Source organism: Oncorhynchus tshawytscha, linkage group LG08 (assembly GCF_018296145.1).
Source record: "Oncorhynchus tshawytscha isolate Ot180627B linkage group LG08, Otsh_v2.0, whole genome shotgun sequence".
In the NCBI taxonomy this organism is placed as follows: domain Eukaryota; kingdom Metazoa; phylum Chordata; class Actinopteri; order Salmoniformes; family Salmonidae; genus Oncorhynchus; species Oncorhynchus tshawytscha.
Window position 1 is genome coordinate 77,195,701 of NC_056436.1, and position 22,270 is coordinate 77,217,970.

Consider the following 22,270-nt stretch of genomic DNA (forward strand, 5'->3'; position numbering starts at 1 on the left):
ATGTCAGACACGGGCCTAGTTATTAGCACTGAGTTATTTATAATTAAACGATAATAATTATAACGCAGTAAAACAATAATACAACCACTATTTTTGAGACAGGTTGATTATTACAATCGACAAAACGGCCCCCCATCTAGCATAGGCTATTCATGTAACGTTAGCGACCAAATCCAAACTATTCATATTGGCTAAGGCTATACTTTGACAGTTTGTAAATATATGTTTTGACCCAGAACTGTTTTCAGAAATGTGCAAATAACTTCAAATATGACATTTCAGTCTGAATTTATTTTTAAAAATTGGTTCAAATGTAAAATAAAAATCAAGATATATTGACGATTTCGGGGACCAGAACTTTAGTGTTTTACTCTTTTACTTCAAATTTTTGAAATAATTTGTAATTTGTGAGCGAATTCAGTGGCATCCATGTGAAAGTTGTGCTAACGGGGCTTGGTGCTACTTGTATCCGCAGCGGCGTGGCTCTGGCCCGGGCACATTTCGAGAAGCAACCGCCCTCCAACCTCCGCAAGTCCAACTTCTTCCACTTTGTGCTGGCTCTGTACGACAGACAAGGCCAGCCGGTGGAGATAGAGAGAACCAGCTTCGTTGGATTTGTTGAAAAGGAAAAAGTGAGATTTCCTAAAACATTATACATTGATTTGACATCTGCAGCAGTTTATTTACATACATGAGCCTTATTAATATATTGCTTAATTTACTACTACAATTAGCAATACAAATGTTGTCTTACAATAATTTATATAGCTATGGATTAGAGTTTTTCTTATATTAGTTTAGAACACATGGAAGGAATCCGCAGTCCAAGCTGTTCGATACTTTGTGTTGTATTAATTATTCAAATCCCTGGGCGCGTCGATCATGTGCTCATATTCCATTGTTTTAATGCGAAATTGTAGCATAATTTATAGCTATTGACAATATTACAGCACTAACCGTTTTGAATTATTTATGCAAGTTTGCAAGTGTCTCCAGTCAACTCTTTAGACATGCAATTTTCTTCTAGTAGGCTATTGTTGCAGTATTAACATCTAATGTATTTGGTTCAAAACAATATAATGTATTAGTATAGTATTATAAGCCAGAATTCTGTAGCCTACCAATAGTCATTTCACTTTTATATGGCACTAAGGCAGTGAAGTCATTCCCATCAGTTCTGTTTCTCTTGGGACGTTTTTTGGAAATGATTGACATATCGTTTTTTAAAGTTATTATATCGTTTCTGATATTGAAATGTATATTTTAGTACATTTAAAGATAATGTTTTGGCCTTTTGTAAATCTGTGTGTGTTGTGGATTTGCACTTTGTGACTTAACTGAGTGTGTGTTGTGGATTTGCTCTTCTTGACGTGACTGAGTGTGTGTTGTGGATTTGCTCTTCTTGACGTGACTGAGTGTGTGTTGTGGATTTGCTCTTCTTGACGTGACTGAGTGTGTGTTGTGGATTTGCTCTTCTTGACGTGACTGAGTGTGTGTTGTGGATTTGCTCTTCTTGACGTGACTGAGTGTGTGTTGTGGATTTGCTCTTCTTGACGTGACTGAGTGTGTGTTGTGGATTTGCTCTTCGTGACGTGACTGAGTGTGTGTTGTGGATTTGCTCTTCTTGACGTGACTGAGTGTGTGTTGTGGATTTGCTCTTCTTGACGTGACTGAGTGTGTGTTGTGGATTTGCTCTTCTTGACGTGACTGAGTGTGTGTTGGCAGGAAACGCCAGGGGAAAAAACCAACAATGGGATACAGTACAGGTTACAGCTCCTATACAGCAATGGTACGGTCAGCACACACACACACACACACACACACACACACACACACACACACACACACACAAATGATTTGAATAAAATATATGGGATTAAAAAAATGACAGTAAAATGTTTTATTGATATATGAAAATAACACCGATTGTTATTATTATACAAATCATTAATTTAATGTAAGTATTAGTATTAGCCTATTAATACTATAATTTTGGAATATCTACTTTTTACAAATAGTTTATTCAATAGCCTATATCATGTATAGTTGGACCTTATGTATGTGGCTCGGTGAACAATGGCCTTCTGTCTGTTTTAACATGAACCAATCCAGAATATTGTATTTGAATTGAATCTGAAACTGAAATGACCATTAGGTCTATGTTTCTGAGCACATCGCAAACACTAACAGCATTCAATTCAAGTAAAGTACATACAGTGAGTACAAAATATTCAGAACACCTGATCTTTCCATGACATAGACTGACATGGTCAATCCTGAGGAAAGCTATTATCCCTCATTGATGCCAATTGTTAAATCCACTTCTATCAGTGTAGATGAACGGGAGGAGACAGGTTAAAGAAGGATTTTCCTAATGTTTGGTATACTCAGTGTATAGGCCAACTATCTTTGTCTCTCCATTTGTATCTCTAACATCTCTCTCTTTACTGTACATCTCTCTCTTTACTGTATCTCTCTCTTTACTGTATATCTCTCTCTTTACGGTATATCTCTCTCTTTACTGTATCTCTCTCTTTACTGTATATCATTCTCTTTACTGTACATATCTCTTTACTGTATCTCTCTCTCTCTACTGTATATCATTCTCTTTACTGTATATCTCTCTCTTTACTGTACATCTCTCTTTACTGTGTATCTCTCTCTTTACTGAATATCATTCTCTTTACTGTATCTCTCTCTCTCTACTGTATATCATTCTCTTTACTGTATCTCTCTCTCTCTACTGTATATCATTCTCTTTACTGTATCTCTCTCTCTCTACTGTATATCGTTCTCTTTACTGTATATCTCTCTCTTTACTGTATATCTCTCTCTTTACTGTATACCTCTCTCTTTACTGTATACCTCTCTCTTTACGGTATATCTCTCTTTACTGTATCTCTGTCTCTCTACTGTATATCATTCCCTTTACTGTATATCTCTCTCTTTACTGTATATCTCTCTCTTTACTGTATACCCCTCTCTTTACGGTATATCTCTCTCTTTACTGTATATCATTCTCTTTACTGTATCTCTCTCTCTACTGTATATCATTCTCTTTACTGTATATCTCTCTCTTTACTGTATACCTCTCTCTTTACAGTATATCTCTCTCTTTACTGTATATCATTCTCTTTACTGTATCTCTCTCTACTGTATATCATTCTCTTTACTGTATATCTCTCTCTTTACTGTATCTATCTCTCTCTTTACTGCATATCATTCTCTTTACTGTATCTCTCTCTCTCTACTGTATATCATTCTCTTTACTGTATCTCTCTCTCTCTTTACTGTATATCTCTCTTTACTGTATATCATTCTCTCTTTACCGTATCTGTCTCTCTCTCTTTACTGTATATCATTCTCTCTTTACTGTATCTCTCTCTTTACTTTATATCATTCTCTCTTTACTGTATATCTCTCTCTTTACGGTATATCTCTCTACTGTATATCTTTATCTTAACTGCATATCTCTTTACTGTATATCTCTATCTCTACTGTATATATATTTATCTTTACTGTATATCTTTATCATTACTGTATCTCTCTCTCTTTACTGTATCCATCATTCTCTCTTTACTGTATATCTCTCTCTTTACTGTATATCATTCTCTCTTTACTGTATATCTCTGTCGTTACTGTATATCTCTCTCTTTACTGTATATCATTCTCTCTTTACTGTATATCTCTCTCTCTCTTTACTAAATATAATTCTCTCTTTACTGTATATCTCTCTCTTTACGGTATATCTTTCTTTACTGTATCTCTCTCTCTCTTTACTGTATCTCTCTCTCTTTACTGTATCTCTCTCTCTCTTTACTGTATATCATTCTCTCTTTACTGTATATATCTCTCTTTACTGTATATCTCTCTCTCTTTATGGTATATCTCACTCTGCCTATAGGTATCAGGACAGAACAGGACTTTTACGTGCGCCTCATCGATTCCATGACCAAACAGGTACCATCTCTTTCATGAATTGTGATAGTGTGTGTGTGTGTGTGTGTGTTTGTAAGTGTAGTTGGCGAGAGGTGAAACTGGACTGTGGATGTTGGAAGAGGTGCTGGAAGGGCCAGATGGTGCACTATACTACAGTCTGGCAGACCAACTGCTCACACATGTTATATATCTCATGCTACCAGATGAAAACCATTTTGTGTGAGGATGTAAAGAAGAATCACCACGAGGCAAACTGTTTTACTAACAAACATCTCTCTCCCTCTCTCCCTCTCTCCCTCTCTCCCTCTCTCCCTCTCTCCCTCTCCAGGCGATCATCTATGAGGGACAGGATAAGAACCCTGAGATGTGTCGGGTTCTACTGACTCACGAGATTATGTGCAGGTAAGACGGATAACGTGTTGAGAGAAAGAGGGAGACGAAAGAAAGAGGGAAAAAAGAGAGAGAGAAAGAAAGGGAGAGAGAGAGAGAGAAAATGAGAGAGGGATTATGCAAACATATATTCTCAGTGTGTGTTTGTCTCCCCTGGGTACAGTCAGATGATCGGTTTATTCAGAAACGGCTCGTCAGTCTGCTTCCCCCTCCCCCTCTACCCAAAATGCAACTCTCCCCAGGTACATTGGGACCACAGCATGACCCAGTTCTGAGAGAGAGAGAGAGAGAGATTGGGGTTAGGGAGAGTCAGAGGATGGGAGGAGAGGAGCGAGAGAGAACGAGATATACTATGTATACAAAAGTATATTGACACCTCTTCAAATTAGTGGATTTGGCTATTTCAAGCACACAGACATGCAATCTCCATAGACAAACATTGGCAATAGAATGGCATTACTCAGTGACTTTCAACTTGGCACCGTCATTGGATGTCACCTTTCCAACGAGTCAGTGCATCAGATTTCTGCCCTGCTAGTGCTGTTATTGTGAAGTAGAAACGTCTAGGTGCAACAACGGCTCAGCCGCCACACAAGCTCACAGAACAGGACTGCTATGTGCTCAAGCGCGTAAGATCAGCATGCGGAATACCAAGCGTCGGCTGGAGTGTTGTAAAGCTCACCGTCAATGGACTCTGGAGCAGTGGAGTGATGAATCACGCTTCACCATCTGGCAGCCCAATGGACAAATCTGGGTTTGGTGGATGCCAGGAAACACTACCTGCCCCAATGCATAGTGCCGACTGTAATGTTTAGTGGAGGAGGAATAATGGTCTGGGAATTTTTTTCATGTTTCGGGCTATGTTCCTTAGTTCCAGTGAAGGGAAATCTTAACGCTACAGCATACAATTACATTCTAGACAATTCTGTGCTTCCAACTTTGTGGCAACAGTTTGGGAAAGGCCCTTTCCTGTTTCAGCATAACAATGCCCCTGTGCACAAAATGAGATCCATACAGAAATGGTTTGTTGAGATCGGTGTAGAAGAACTTGATTGGCCTACACAGAGGCCTGACCTCAACCCCATCGATGAGTTGGAATGATGACTGTGAGCCAGGCCTCATTCCCCAACATCAGTGCTTGACTTCACTAATGCTCTTGTGGCTGAATGGAATGGAAGTGGAAGTCCCCGCAGCAATGTTCCAACATCTAGTGGAAAGCCTTCCCAGATGAGTGGAGGCATTTATAGCAGCAAATGGGGGACCAACTTCAACTCCATATTAATACCCATGATTTTGGAATGAGTTGTTCGACAAGCAGGTGACCACATACTTTTGGTCATATAGTGTATAGAGAGAGAGTTGAGTTTTTATAAAACCTTTATTTCATTCTTAATTATTAACACAAATAATGGCACACTGTGCCTTTTCAGAAATTTAACAACAAATGTGTCATTCCTAAATAAAAATCTGTTAAATAAAATAAAAAAGCATATACTGTATATATATATAAATATATATATATATATACATGAACTAATTTCATCAACAAAAAATAGTTCTCTCTTTCACAAAACAAACCGCTCCTTCATAAACCCACTTCTCCTCAACAACAATCTGTTACAGCTGACAAGGACTCAAAATTCACTTTCATTCTAGATTTGACTAATCCTTTAAAAACACATCTTACATCCTGTCCATATCTAGTATCTATTTTATGTTTCCTGCTCAGAAAAAAATTACATCTATCAAGGCACAAGGCGAGACCCAGATGCAAATGGTTGGAGTCTTACAATGTTTATTAATCCAAAGGGGTAGGCAAGAGAAGGGTAAAAAAAAAAGGTCAAAACCAGATCAGAGTCCAGGAGGTATAGAGCGGCAGACAGGCTTGTGGTCAAGGCAGGCAGAATGGTCTGAAAGTCCAGAAACAGGCAAGGGTCAAAACCAGGAGGACGAGAAAAAGGAGAATGCAAAAAGCAGGAGAACGGGAAAAAACGCTGGTTAACTTGGAAACATACAAGACGAACTGTCAGAGAGAGACAGGAAACACATGGATAAATACACTGGGGAATATAAGGGACACCTGGAGGGGGTGGCGACAATAACGAGGACAGGTGAAACAGATCAGGGTGTGACGACATCTTAGCTTGTCCCAAAAGAAAATGTAACAGTTGACATTTTATTTTATTTTGCTTACTATATTGAAACCCCAAAATGAAACAGTGTTATTGAAAATCTCCTCTACAGCTGTAAATAAAGACTCAAGTATTTCAAAGAGGCTTTATCCTCTCACACGCCATAAAACAGTGAAAAATTGTTTATCTTTATGTTGCAAAAAAGACATCCTTCTCCAACATCTGATTTAATGACAGATACAAAAGCATTAACTGCAATGATGCCATGCAAAACCCTCCATTGCATGTCACCAGTGCCCTTTTGTAATTGTGGCTTGTACAATGCTCTCCTTGCTGGCTTTACCTTGTCACCAAGGCCCAGTTTTACCCTCCAGGAGTGTATTTTCTATTCTTCAATTTATCTTTATTCAAAACCTTGACACACCCCATATCATGTCTTTCCCATTCACCTCATCCAAACCCACCTCTTCCCACCCTCTCAAATCCACTAATAATGCCTTTCTTTCTGACTTTGGGATATTTGGTGTAATCCGTAGTCTTGAAAATTGGGCATTTTCATTTTGTACCTTCTTCTTGTGATTATTAAGTATAAACCACTCTTCTACTGACAGAGCCTTCCAGCAGCTTCCCAGCAGTTGTCCGACAATCCTTTCCGACCTCAACCCCAAATGTTCAGCCACCCGTCCTCCATCCATTGAGGTGGGCCCAGCCATGGCCATTAACTGTTTTAAGGTGATGATTTTGCCCTTCACCAGATTCTTCCTCCCTTATGCCATTACAGCCCCCCTGGCAAAGCCATTATCCTTCCAGACCATTTTCCAATCTGTAAAGCACAAGTTTTTTCCCCAATTTTCCTTGGATAGGATATTCCCCTAAACCGCTCAACCAATGAGACTCAAACTATCCACCTCTGCTTGATTTTTCACAAACAGTACTATATCATCAACGTAGGCTGAGAGACGAATAGGAGGAATATCCTCAGAAATGTAACCCCTTCAATGCGAATTCTAATGCCATTTAGTAGTGGCTCTATAGCGATGGCATATCACATTCCTGCAAAGAAAACTAAAACCAAACCAAATTCTTCAAAAGTGTGCCTTGAGTATTGATGTTCAACTCGAACAAATGCCTTTTCTTGATGAAATGAAATTAAACCAGCATCCAACCCCAAAAATCCACAATCAGGGAAATGTTATTCCCTATCTGCCTACTGGGAAACCAGTAGGACTGGTCCGTGTGTATGATTTGCCCCATCACCTCCCTCAGCCTGTTGGATAAAGCCTTGGACAGGATCTTATAATCAGTGCACAATAAAGCCACCGGCCTCCAGTTCTTCACTTCCCTAGGATCACCTTTTTTTGGCAGTAGGGTGAGGACAGCCCTCCTGCAGCTTATCGGTAGTAACCCTCCGGTCAAACTATTGTTAACTACTGCTAGCCTCTCCCAACATGGCCCAAAAATACTTTAAAAAGTAAATGGGAAGCCCATCAATGCCTGGTCCCCTTCCATTTTCCATGCCTTTTAATGCAGTGTATAGCTCCTGCAAAGACAATGGTTGCTCTAGTTCAACCTGAGCTCCTGCAAAGACAATGGTTGCTCTAGTTCAACCTGAGCTCCTGCAAAGACAATGGTTGCTCTAGTTCAACCTGAGCTCCTGCAAAGACAATGGTTGTTCTAGTTCAACCTGAGCTTCTGCAGCCACCTGTGGGAGCCCATCATGGAACTATTGTGTCACTGTTTTATTCTCTTTGTACTCACACTTGTAGAGCTCAGCATAGAACTGTACTGGCCTCTTTCTAATTTCACTACGGCTAGTAAGCTCTTGTTCAACAGCTGATATGAGGTAATGAATAATTCTTGGTCCATTCTTTTTCTCTAAACCAAAGAAAAATTTGGATGAGGCATCCATTTCAGAGATTCCCTGAAACGTACTTCTCACCAATGCCCCCTGTGGTCTGATAGCCAGCAGGTCTCTTGAGGGCCTGAATATGGCCTCGGTCTCCTGTGGTCTCAACCAACGTCAGGAGTTCCCCTATTTCAGACTCTAGGGCGTTTATTGATCTGTTGATGTCTCTGGTGACATTCATCATGTACAGAATTGTTGAATCTGGATTTTCCCTAAATCCCACCACCGTTGAAGATATAAAAAACTGGCCTTTTGAGACCCCCACCTCTCCCAGAAACCCCTCCACCTCTCCCAGAAACCCCTCCACCTCTCCCAGAAACCTCTCCACCTCCACCAGAAATCTCTCCACCTCTCCCAGAAACCTCTCCACCTCCACCAGAAACCTCTCCACCTCCACCAGAAATCTCTCCAGCTCTCCCAGAAACCTCTCCACCTCCACCAGAAACCTCTCCACCTCCACCAGAAACCTCTCCACCTCTCCCCTCCACCTCTCAACCTCAACCTCCACCAGAAACACCTCCACCTCTCCCTCCACCTCTCCTCTCCACCTCTCCCAGAAACCCCTCCACCACTCCCAGAAACCTCTCCACCTCTCCCAGTAACCTTTCCACCTCTCCCAGAAATCTCTCCACCTCCACCAGAAACCTCTCCACCTCTCCTCTCCACCTCTCCCAGAAACCTCTCCACCTCCACCAGAAACCCCTCCACCTCTCCACCTCTCCTCTCCACCTCTCCCAGAAACCTCTCCACCTCCACCAGAAACCTCTCCACCACTCCTCTCCACCTCTCCTCTCCACCTCTCCCAGAAACCTCTCCACCTCCACCAGAAACCTCTCCACACCTCCTCTCCATCTCTCCCAGAAACCTCTCCACCTCCACCAGAAACCTCTCCACATCTCCTCTCCACCTCTCCCAGAAATCTCTCCAGCAGAAACCCCTCCACCTCCCCCTCCTTCTCTCCACCTCTCCTCTCCACCTCTCCCAGAAACCTCTCCACCTCTCCCAGAAACCTCTCCACCTCTCCCAGAAACCTCTCCACCACTCCCAGAAACCTCTCCCCTCCAGCTCTCCTCTCCACCTCTCCCAGAAACCTCTCCACCTCTCCGCCTCTCCCAGAAACCTCTCCACCTCTCCCAGAAAAAACTAAAGCATTTCCTGAAGTGAGCATCACTCAATAACATTATATTAAAATGCTAGTATGCGCCTTTGGGTTTTACAACGTTAATGAACACCACCTCTGTTATTAAACAATGATCAGAAAATCCCACTGGGGTTATCACACTTGATTTACAGACCTGGGATTGATGCTCAAAAAAATAAAACCTATTTTACCTGGCCAGAGAGATGGTGTTCTCTCTCACATGGGCCTCAATGTTGGCTCCGTCAAATATCACACAGTTCATGTGTTACAATAAGGCATTTTTAAAAAGTCCTTGAGGCTATATGAGGTTCTTTGTGGTTTCTATCTAAATCACTGACTGTGCAGTTAAAATCCCCAGCAAGAAATGAATAAGCCTTAGTGTTACATTTCTCAATGGTATTTGATAATGTCTCTAAAAAACATACACTCTCAACTACCATCCTGGGGCAAATACATGTAATAAACACATAGTGATGTTTTCATACCTCGCTCTAATGCTCAACTACCTCTTCAACCTTATATGACAAAGTCAAAAACCCTTTTGAGAACTACACACCACTTCCCCCCTCCTCCTGTTGCCACAACTTCATTTTCAATATTACAAACAAAATACAAATACAGAGTAAGAGACAGAAAACACATCACTTTACAGATTTAAGGCTACGACTGAACTCTTTCATTTCCTTTAGAATTTAAATCACCTGTTACTCTCCTGACAACTTTCTTCAGTCTAGCGATTTCAGGGCTTGTCAAACCTCCCCGTGTTATTTTTGACATCAGAACCTTTGCATATTCAATAAACAAATCACTTTCAGGAAAAACATCTGTTACATAATCCTGCATCTATTTCTTCTCTTTTGTCAATTTCAGAAATTGACATACCTTCTCAATCCCATACCTCCCTTCCACCCCATTTCTCTCGCTATTTTGTTGTGGTGCGTCAGATGACTCACTCTCGCTATCCTCCCCAGAGGGAAATAGCACCATCACTTCAACCTGTTTATCCTCAACTGATTTATCAATCTCTACTTCCTGTTTATCCTCAACTGATTTATCAATCTCTACTTCCTGTCTATCCTCAACTGATTTATCAATCTCTACCTCCTGTTCATCCTCAACTGATTTATCAATCTCTACCTTCCTCTTAGAATGAGAACCTACATTTCAATCTCCAGTTGACCTCCAATTCTTTCCGGCTGTTTCCCCAGTCTCACCGGCTGTTTCCCCTCCCTCTTTGCTCTGATCCACCGTAAAAGCCCCTGTAGCCACACCACTCCCCTTTCCTACTTTTCCAACCACATCTGCCCACCTTCTCCCTTCCCCTGAACCCTTAGCATGTTCATCCCTTCGCGGTGGTGCATTAGCTGCACCAACGCAAGAGCTGCTTCCGGGGTCTGCACGCTCGTTCTCGGGACAATAACATACCAAATGTCCCACTCTTCCCACAGCCAAAGTTTGTAATTGATTCAGTAAAAGCATAGAGCACAATTAAATCCATCAATCTTAAAACTAAATGCTAAATTCAGTTTGTCAGTATCCTTTTTTAAAATCATGTGCACTTATGATATACGACATGTTTCAGGAAAGGAGATTTGCATCCAAAAATAACCTTTTTTATTGTAGATACAAGTTGACCATGACGAGATAACTCTCGCTGCAACACTTCATCTCTAACAAATGGAGATACCTCTCGCTCCAACACTTCATCTCTAACAAATGGAGATAACTCTCGCTGCAACACTTCATCTCTAACAAATGGAGATAACTCTCGCTCCAACACTTAATCTCTAACAAATGGAGATAACTCTCGCTCCAACACTTCATCTCTAACAAATGGAGATAACTCTCGCTCCAACACTTCATCTCTAACAAATGGAGATAACTCTCGCTCCAACACTTCATCTCTAACAAATGGAGATAACTCTCGCTTCAACACTTCATCTCTAACAAATGGAGATAACTCTCGCTCCAACACTTCATCTCTAACAAATGGAGATAACTCTCGCTCCAACACTTCATCTCTAACAAATGGAGATAACTCTCGCTTCAACACTTCATCTCTACCAAATGGAGATAACTCTCGCTGCAACACTTCATTTCTAACAAATGGAGATAACTCTCGCTTCAACACTTAATCTCTAACAAATGGAGATAACTCTCGCTCCAACACTTCATCTTTAACAAATGGTGGCACTTCAGAAAGTATAACTTTCTTTGCCGGGTTCATAAGAGGAAATACTGACGTCTGTGTATTTGGTACGTTATTGTCCCAAGAACGAGCGTGCAATACAACACCATTTTCAACTATCATATTCACCTTTTTAATGGAATCGAAGAATATCACCACAGCGCTATTCGTCCTTGAGGCTGATTTTATGCTCTCATACCCTATGATAGCGGCAACTGCTAAGCTACATTCTTCCACCGAACACCCTGCCGCAGCAGGAATCTTTACTCCATGCCGCCCTCGTCTATGCTTCCCCTTTTCAGTCTGTAATGGTTTGCAAGCCCTGCCACATCCGACGAGCATCAGAGTACGATTCGATCTTAGTCGATCTTAGTCCGGTATTGATGCTTTGCCTGTTTCATGGTTCGTTGGAGGGCATAGCGGGATTTATTATAAGCTTCCGGGTTAGAGTCCCACTCCTTGAAAGCGGCAGCTCCATCCTTTAGCTCAGTGCGGATGTTGCCTGTAATCCATGGCTTCTGGTTTGGGTATGTACGTACGGTCACTGTGGGGATGACGTCGTCGATGCACTTATTGATGAAGCCAATGACTGATGTGGTGTACTCCTCAATGCCATTGGAGGAATCCCGGAACATATTCCAGTCTGTGCTAACAAAACAGTCCTGTAGCTTAGCATCTGCTTCATCTGACCACTTTTTTATTCATCTAGTCACTGGTGCTTCCTGCTTTAATTTTAGTTTGGAAGATAGAAGTATGGTCAGATTTGCCAAATGGAGGGTGAGGGAGAGCTGTGTAGCCGTCTCTGTGTGTGGAGTAAAGGTGGTCCAGAAATGTTTTTCCCCCCTGTTTGCACATTTAACATGCTGATAGAAATTTGGTAGATTTAAGTTTTCCTGCATTAAAGTCCCTGGCTTCTAGGAGCGCCACCCCTTGGTGAGTGTTTTCTTTTTTGCAAATGGCAGAATACAACTCATTCAATGCATTCTTAGTGCCAGCCTCTGACCGTGGTGGTATGTAAACAGCTACGAAAAATACAGGTAGATAGTGTGATCTACAGCTTATCATGAGATACTCTACCACAGGTGACCAATAGCTTGAGACTTTAGATATTGTGCACCAGCTGTTATTTACAACAGTACATAGTCCGCCGCCCCTTGTCTTACCAGAAGCTGCTGTTCTGTCCTGCCTGTACAGCGTATAACCAGCCAGCTGTATGTTGATAGTGTCGTCGTTCAGCCACGACTCTGTGAAGCATAAGATATTACAGTTTTGAATGTCCCCTTTGGTAGTTTAATCTTGCGCGTAAGTCATCGATATTATTATCTGAATCCATGGTGAGTAATCGCAGTCCTGATGCCCAGAAGTTATTTTCTGTCATAAGGAATGGTAGCGGCAAGACGTTACAAACAACGCAAATACGAACAAAAACTACAATCGGTTGGATTCACGTAAAATGTGTGCCTTCTTCTCCTGCGCCATTTTTACTAAATACTTGACACCACTGGGAAGAATTTTAAAAAACAGACATACAGTGGCAGAATACCTGACCACTGTGACTGACCCAAACTTAAGGAAGGCTTTGACTATGTACAGACTCAGTGAGCATAGCCTTGCTATTGAGAAAGGCCACCGTAGGCAGACCTGGCTCTCAAGAGAAGACAGGCTATGTGCTCACTGCCCACAAAATGAGGTGGAAACTGAGCTGCACTTCCTAACCTCCTGCCCAATGTATGACCATATTAGAGAGACATATTTCCCTCAGATAACACAGATTCACAAAGAATTTGAAAACAAACCCAATTTTGATAAACTCCCATATCTATTAGGTGAAATACCACAGTGTGCAATCATAGCAGCAATATTTGTGACCTGTTGCCACAAGAAAAGGGCAACCAGTGAAGAACAAACACCATTGTAAATACAACCCATATTTATGTTTATTTATTTTTTAGCTTGTACTATTTGTACATAATGTGACATTTGATGTCTTTATTCTTCTGGAACTTCTGTGAGTGTAATGTTAACTGTTTATTTTTATTGTTTATTTCACTTTTGTTTATATTCTACTTCACTTGCTTTGGCAATGTTTCCCATTCCAATAAAGCCCTTAAATTGAATTGAGAAAGAGAGTTGCAGAAAGGTAGGAGGGGAGGGAGAAAAGGAGGGATGTAGAGAAAGAGTCCTTGTGGGAAATAGAGAAGATAGAATGTCTGGTTTTCTAATGATGTCAGAATAGAGACATGGTGCTAACTGAGAATAGAGCCCCGGAGGCTTCAGAGAGTTCTGAACCTGAAGCGGTCTCTGTCCCAGCATTTCCTGATAACCTCAGTCACCTCACCTTACTTAGTAATACTATGTTGATTTGATTGATTGACTGATCTGTTAGGCACCTTTTTGATTGACCACACATTCTCTCTCCTCTCCCTATTTCTGTACTCTCTCTATACCCTCTCTCCCCTCTCGCTATCTCTCCCCATTTCTCTCCCTCCCCTCTCCCTATCTATATTTCTCTCTCCCCTCTCCCAAACTCTCTCTTCCCTATCTCTCTCTTCCCTCTCATTATTTCTCTCTCTCTCTCTTTCTCTCCCCTCTCTGTATCTTTCTCTCTCCTCTCTGTAATCTCTCTCTCTTCCCTCTCTCTCTCTCTCTCTCTCTCTCTCTCTCTCTCTCTCTCTCTCTCTCTCACATCCTCTCTCTCTCTCTCACATCTCTCTCTCTCTCTCTCTCATCTCTCTCTCTCTCTCTCTCTCTCTCTCTCTCTCTCTCTCTCTCTCTATCTCTCTCTCTGACCCCTCTCTTGACAGGTAAGCAGGCTCCACCCTCTCTGCTCTTTGTCAGAGGAGGAAGGTGTCTCTATCCCTCTCTCAGTCGGTGTTGTGATAAGAAGAGCTGTGGCAGTTGTCTCAGAAACAAGCTGAACCTCCAGCTGACCCCGTCATCATTGACAGGTAAGCAGGCTCCACCCCTGTGCTGCCAATGATTTGTACAGAGGAGGAAGGTGTGCCAGGGTGTGTGATGAGCATTGAGCAGCTCAGGGTTGCTTCTGTCAAGTCTTAGTTATGTTGAGTTGTCTCAGTGAAACAAGCTGAACCTCCAGCCTGTACTGTGCCTGTATCAGTCTCAGTGAAACAAGCTGAACCTCCAGCCTGTACTGTCCTTAACAAAAAATGGCCTTTATTTAACCAGGCAGGCTTGTTGAGAACAAGTTCTCATTTACAACTGTGACCTGGCCAAGATAAAGCAAAGCAGTGTGACACAAACAACAACACAGAGTTACACATAGAATAAACAAACGTACAGTCAATAATACAATATAAAAAGTATATATACAGTGTGTGCAAATGAGGTAAGATAAGGGAGGTAAGGCAATAAATAGGCCAAAGTAGCAAAGTAATTACAATTTAGCAAATGAACACTGGAGTGATAGATGTGCAGATGATGATGTGCAAGTATAAATACTAGTGGGCAAAAGAGCAAAAAAGTAAATATAAACAATACGGGGCTGAGGTAGGTAGTTGGATGGGCTATTTACAGATGGGCTGTGTACAGCTGCAGCGATCGGTAAGCTGCTCAGATAGCTGATGCTTAAAGTTAGTGAGGGAGATTGAAGTCTCCAACTGCAGCGATTTCTGCAATTCGTTCCAGTCATTGGCAGCAGAGAACTGGAAGGAAAGGTGGCCAAAGGAGGTGTTGGCTTTGGGGGTGACCAGGGAGATATACCTGCTGGAGCGCGTGCTACGGGTGGGTGTTGTTATGGTGACCAGTGAGCTGAGATAAGACGGAGCTTTACATAGCAAAGACTTATAGATGATCTGGAGCCAGTGGGTCTGGTGAGGAGTATGTAGCGAGGGCCAGCCGACGAGAGCACACAGGTTGCAGTGGTGGGTAGTATATGGGGCTTTGGTGACAAAACGGATGGCACTGTGATAGACTGCATCCAGTTCGCTGAGTAGAGTGTTGATGTTTGATTTGTTTGATAACGTTCATCATTTATGTCCAAATAGCTCCTTTTGTTAGGATGTTTGGTAAGCAAATCCAAACGCACGTGCAATCCAGCCAAAAGGTCGGACGAAATGTCCAAAAAGTTATATTACAGGTCGTAGAAACATGTCAAACAAAGTATAGAATCAATCTATTAGGATATTTTTAACATAAATCTTCAATAATGTTCCAACCGGAGAATTCCTTTGTCTGTAGAAAAGCAATGGAACGCAAGCTAACTTTCACATGACCGCGTGTCACTAGCTCTTGGCAATATGCCAGACACCTGGCTCAAACCCCTCTCATTCAGCCCCACTTCACAGTAGAAGCATCAAACAAGGTTTTAAAGACTGTTGACATCTAGTGGAAGCCTTAGGAAGTGCAACATGACCAATATCCCACTGTATCTTCGATAGGCCATGAGTTGAAAACCTACAAACCTCAGATTTCCCTCTTCCGGGTTGGATTTTTCTCAGGTTTTCGCCTGCCATATGAATTCTGTTACACACACAGACATCATTCAAAGAGTTTTTGAAACTTCAGAGTGTTTTCTATCCAAATATACTAATTATATGCACATTCTAGCTTTTATGGCTGAGTAGCAGGCAGTTTACTCTGGGTACCTTATTCATCCAAGCTACTCAATACTGCCCCCCAGTCACCAAGAAGTTAAGCCTTGAGACAATTGAGACATGGATTGTGTACGTGTGCCATTCAGAGTGTGAATGGGCAAGACAAAAAAGTAAGTGTTTTTGAACAGGGTATGGTGGTAGGTGCCAGGCGCACTCGTTTGTATCAAGAACTGCAACACTGCTGTGTTTTTCAAGCTCAATAGGTTCCTGTGTGTATCGAGAATGGTCCACCACCCAAAGGACATCCAGCCAACTTGACACAACTGTGGGAAGCATTGGAGTTAACATGGGCCAGAATGCTTTCGACACCTTGTACAGGTCATGGCTTTAGAATTGAAGGCTGTTCTGAGGGCAAAAGGGTGTGCAACTCAATATTAGGAAGGTGTTCAGTGTAGTTAGTTTCCTTGTTTGTAGAAATGCTGAATGGTCTATTACAACTGATAAGAATATAGTGCCACAAAATGAGCAAGCAAGTACATCCTCCTCTCAATCAATCAAATGTATTTTTAAAGCCCCTTTTACATCATCCGATGTCACAAAGTGCTCCTTTCTCCTTCTGTCCTTCTCTTTTCACACCTGACTTATTTTCTAATCCAGGAGGTGGGTGTGATGGAGAGGAAAAGAAGGAAATATTTTTTCTGTGTCCTAATTTGATGTTAGCTATTGCTACCCTCACACCTGATCTTCAGCACAGTCCAACACAACACAGCCCAGCACAGTCCAACACATCACAGCATAGGACAACACAGCCCAACCCATCACAGCCCAGCACATCATAGCACAACACAGCCCAACACAGTCCAGCACAGTTCAGCCCAGCCTAGTCCAGCACAGCCCAGCACAGCCCAGCCCAGCATAGCCCAACACAGTTCAGCCCAACACAGTTCAGCCCAGCACAGTCAAAAATGGCCCAGCACAGCCCAGTGCAGGCCAAAAAATATTACAGCCCAGCACCGCCCAACACAGCCCACACCGCCCAACACAGCCCACACCGCCCAAACACAGCCCACACCACCCAACACCACCCAACACCACCCAACACAGCCCACACCACCCAACACAGCCCACACCACCCAACACAGCCCACACTGCCCAGCACCACCCAACACAGCCCACACCGCCCAGCACCACCCAACACAGCCCACACTGCCCAGCACCACCCAACGCAGCCCACAACACCCAACGCAGCCCACACCGCCCAACACAGCCCACACCACCCAACACAGCCCACACCGCCCAGCACCACCAAACACAGCCCACACCGCCCAGCACAGCCCACACCGCCCAGCACCAACCAAACACCACCCAACACAACCCACACCGCCCAACACAGCCCAACACAGCCTACACCGCCCAACACAGCCAACACCACCCAACACAGCCCAACACAGCCCACACCACCCAACACAGCCCAACACAGCCCACACCACCCAACACAGCCCACACCACCCAGCACCACCCACACAGCCCACACCTCCCAACACCCACAGCCCACACCCCACACCACCCCAACACAGCCCACACCTCCCAGCACCCCACCCACACAGCCCACACTGCCCAGCACCACCCCACACTGCCCAGCACCAGCACCACCCACACAGCCCACCCACACTGCCCACCCAACACAGCCCACACCGCCCAACACAGCCCACCACACCACCCACTGCCCAGCACCGCCCAACACAGCCTACACCACCCAACACAGCCCACACCGCCCAACACAGCCCACACCGCCCAACACAGCCCAGCACAGTCCAACACATCACAGCATAGGACAACACAGCCCAACCCATCACAGCCCAGCACATCATAGCACAACACAGCCCAACACAGTCCAGCACAGTTCAGCCCAGCCTAGTCCAGCACAGCCCAGCACAGCCCAGCCCAGCATAGCCCAACACAGTTCAGCCCAACACAGTTCAGCCCAGCACAGTCAAAAATGGCCCAGCACAGGCCAGTGCAGGCCAAAAATATTACAGCCCAGCACCGCCCAACACAGCCCACACCGCCCAACACAGCCCACACCGCCCAACACAGCCCACACCGCCCAACACAGCCCACACCGCCCAAACACAGCCCACACCACCCAACACAGCCCACACCACCCAACACAGCCCACACCACCCAACACAGCCCACACTGCCCAGCACCACCCAACACAGCCCACACCACCCAGCACCACCCAACACAGCCCACACTGCCCAGCACCACCCAACGCAGCCCACAACACCCAACGCAGCCCACAACGCCCAACACAGCCCACACCACCCAACACAGCCCACACCTCCCAACACAGCCCACACCGCCCAGCACCACCAAACACAGCCCACACCGCCCAGTACAGCCCACACCGCCCAGCACCAACCAAACACCACCCAACACAACCCACACCGCCCAACACAGCCCAACACAGCCCACACCGCCCAACACAGCCCACACCACCCAACACAGCCCAACACAGCCCACACCGCCCAACACAGCCCACACCACCCAACACAGCCCACACCGCCCAACACAGCCCACACCGCCCAACACAGCCCACACCGCCCAAAACAGCCCACACCTCCCAACACAGCCCACACCTCCCAACACAGCCCACACTGCCCAGCACCGCCCAACAAAGCCCACACCGCCCAACACAGCCCACACCGCCCAGCACCACCCACACCGCCCAGCACCACCCACACCGCCCAGCACCACCCAACACAGCCCACACCGCCCAACACAGCCCACACCGCCCAACACAGCCCACACCGCCCAACACAGCCCACACTGCCCAACACAGCCCACACTGCCTACACTGCCCAGCACCGCCCACACCGCCCAGCACCACCCAACACAGCCCAACACAGCCCTACTTACTACTTTTTAGCTACTTTGGAACTACTTAGCATGTTAGCTAACCCTAACGCTAACCCTCACCTTAACCCTAACGTAACCCTAACCTCTAACCCCTAGCCTAGCTAACGTTAGCCATCTAGCTAATGTTAGCCACAACAAATTGCAATTTGTAATATATCAGGCATTTTGCAAATTCGGAACATATTCGAATTGTAATTCATATCATATGAAATAGATGATGGACATCCACAAATGAATACATATCATATAAAACATAACATATCATACTAATTGGAGTGTCTTTACATTTAGTGGATTTACATTTAGTATGTTACGTCTAGTCCTGAGACCAGGTTGGCCCAACACAGCACATACAGTAACTTCATTCATCTACTTATCAGATCAGAGTTTCACTATTAACTGTGTGTGAAGGGTTAACATGCTGCCAGCTTGGCTCAGTCAAACTACTGGGAGGACAGGGGTAAACCCCTATGCAAAGAGAGATGAACACACACACAGTGATGGGCAGGCTGAAGCTGTGGTGTTGGGGTGCAGCTGTCTCAGAGCGCTGAGGTGAGGCCTTCCACTTCACTGGAGCAGAACAGTGGTCACACAAACACACACACACAAACTGAGCCAGATAGTTATCCCCTACTAACCCAGCCACAGTGATGCACTGGTCATTACTTCATTAACACACACACACACACACACACACACACACACACTGCAGAGAGTTCACACGTGTATTTATTTCAGTTTCAGTTGAGCTCAGCACACTTCATCTCTCTCCACCCCAGAGAAGTCTTAAATCAACTCTACTCTCCACTTAACAATCACTCTGCTGTAGACAATAGGCACACACACACACACACACTAAATCAAAAGGTATTTTCTTTGCTCTGATTGGTAATCTTGTGAACTTCAGCTTTGGTCTGAGCTGTTTTAGGATGTTTGCGTGTGTGTTTGTGTGCATGGGTGTATTTGTATGTGTGTGTGTCTTGATGGAGGTTTCCTGGCAAGTGTGTGTGTGTCTTGAGTGAAGAATGTCAAACAGGAAGTGCTCCTCCCGGGTAAATGATGTCATTGCTAGCAGCTTCCTGTTCCAGAAGTTGCATCTCTGCTTCCCTGCATCCCTATCCCTCTCTCTCTCTCTCTCTCTCTCTCTCTCTCTCTCTCTCTCTCTCTCTCTCTCTCTCTCTCTGTCACTCTCTCCCTGTATCCCTATCCCTCTCTCTCTCTCTCTCGGTCCCTCTCTCTCTCTCTCTCTCTCTCTCTCTCTCTCTCTCTCTGTCACTCTCTCCCTGTATCCCTATCCCTCTCTCTCTCTCTCTCTCTCTCTCGGTCCCTCTCTCTCTCTCTCTCTCTCTCTCTCTCTGTCTCTCTCCCTGTATCCTACTCTCTCCCTGTATCCCTATCCCTCTCTCTCTCTCTCCCTCTCTCTCTCTCTCTCTCTCTCTCTCTCTCTCTCTCTCTCTCTGTCACTCTCTCCCTGTATCCCTATCCCTCTCTCTCTCCCTCTCTCTCTGTCACTCTCTCCCTGTCATCCCCCTATCCCTATCCCTCTCTCTCTCTCTCTCTCTCTCTCTCTCTGTCACTCTCTCCCTGTATCCCTATCCCTCTCTCTCTCTGTCACTCTCTCCCTGCATCCCTATCCCTCTCTCTCTCTCTCTCTCTCTCTCTCTCTCTGTCACTCTCTCCCTGTATCCCTATCCCTCTCTCTCTCTTTCTCAGTCCCTCTCTCCCTCCATCGACCTCTTTCTCCCTCTATCCCTCTCTATCTTTCTCTGCCTCCATCCATCTCACTTGCTGGCTCATCATTATGCAGACAGACCTTCCCTAAGGTGCTGGTCGCTTCACAGCACTGACCTGCAAACACACAGCACACACACACTGCACACACACACACACACACACACACACACACACACACACACACACACACACACACACACACACACACACACACACAATGACCTTCAGTTCAGTGCACGCGTTTGGTCTGGGGGACTGATGGGGAGAGTTGTGATTGACAAGTGAGAGTTGGGAGGTCGAGGCTGTTTTAAATCATCCCAGCCAACCTTGCTCTCTCTCTCGCTCTCTCTATAAGTAAAACTTCTCTTCTCTGAAGTCCACTCCTTAATCATTGTTCTTTCACTTTACCTCTCACCTTTCTTTTGTTTGTGTTGTGTGTTGGGAATGAAGGGGTGTATCAGGCCAGAGCAGAGCTGGGGAATGAAGGGGTGTATCAGGCCAGAGCAGAGCTGGGGAATGAAGGGGTGTATCAGGCCAGAGCAGAGCTGGGGAATGAAGGGGTGTATCAGGCCAGAGCAGAGCTGGGGAATGAAGGGGTGTATCAGGCCAGAGCAGAGCTGGGGAATGAAGGGGTGTATCAGGCCAGAGCAGAGCTGGGGAATGAAGGGGTGTATCAGGCCAGAGCAGAGCTGGGGAATGAAGGGGTGTATCAGGCCAGAGCAGAGCTGGGGAATGAAGGGGTGTATCAGGCCAGAGCAGAGCTGGGGAATGAAGGGGTGTATCAGGCCAGAGCAGAGCTGGGGAATGAAGGGGTGTATCAGGCCAGAGCAGAGCTGGGGAATGAAGGGGTGTATCAGGCCAGAGCAGAGCTGGGGAATGAAGGGGTGTATCAGGCCAGAGCAGAGCTGGGGAATGAAGGGGTGTATCAGGCCAGAGCAGAGCTGGGGAATGAAGGGGTGTATCAGGCCAGAGCAGAGCTGGGGAATGAAGGGGTGTATCAGGCCAGAGCAGAGCTGGGGAATGAAGGGGTGTATCAGGCCAGAGCAGAGCTGGGGAATGAAGGGGTGTATCAGGCCAGAGCAGAGCTGGGGAATGAAGGGGTGTATCAGGCCAGAGCAGAGCTGGGGAATGAAGGGGTGTATCAGGCCAGAGCAGAGCTGGGGAATGAAGGGGTGTATCAGGCCAGAGCAGAGCTGGGGAATGAAGGGGTGTATCAGGCCAGAGCAGAGCTGGGGAATGAAGGGGTGTATCAGGCCAGAGCAGAGCTGGGGAATGAAGGGGTGTATCAGGCCAGAGCAGAGCTGGGGAATGAAGGGGTGTATCAGGCCAGAGCAGAGCTGGGGAATGAAGGGGTGTATCAGGCCA

General features: G+C 45.0%; 1 pseudogene; it reads left to right on the forward strand.

Annotated features, from left to right (window-relative positions):
- The window catches only part of LOC112249471, a 135,857-nt pseudogene that overhangs the window by 1,150 nt on the left and 112,437 nt on the right, over positions 1-22,270 (forward strand).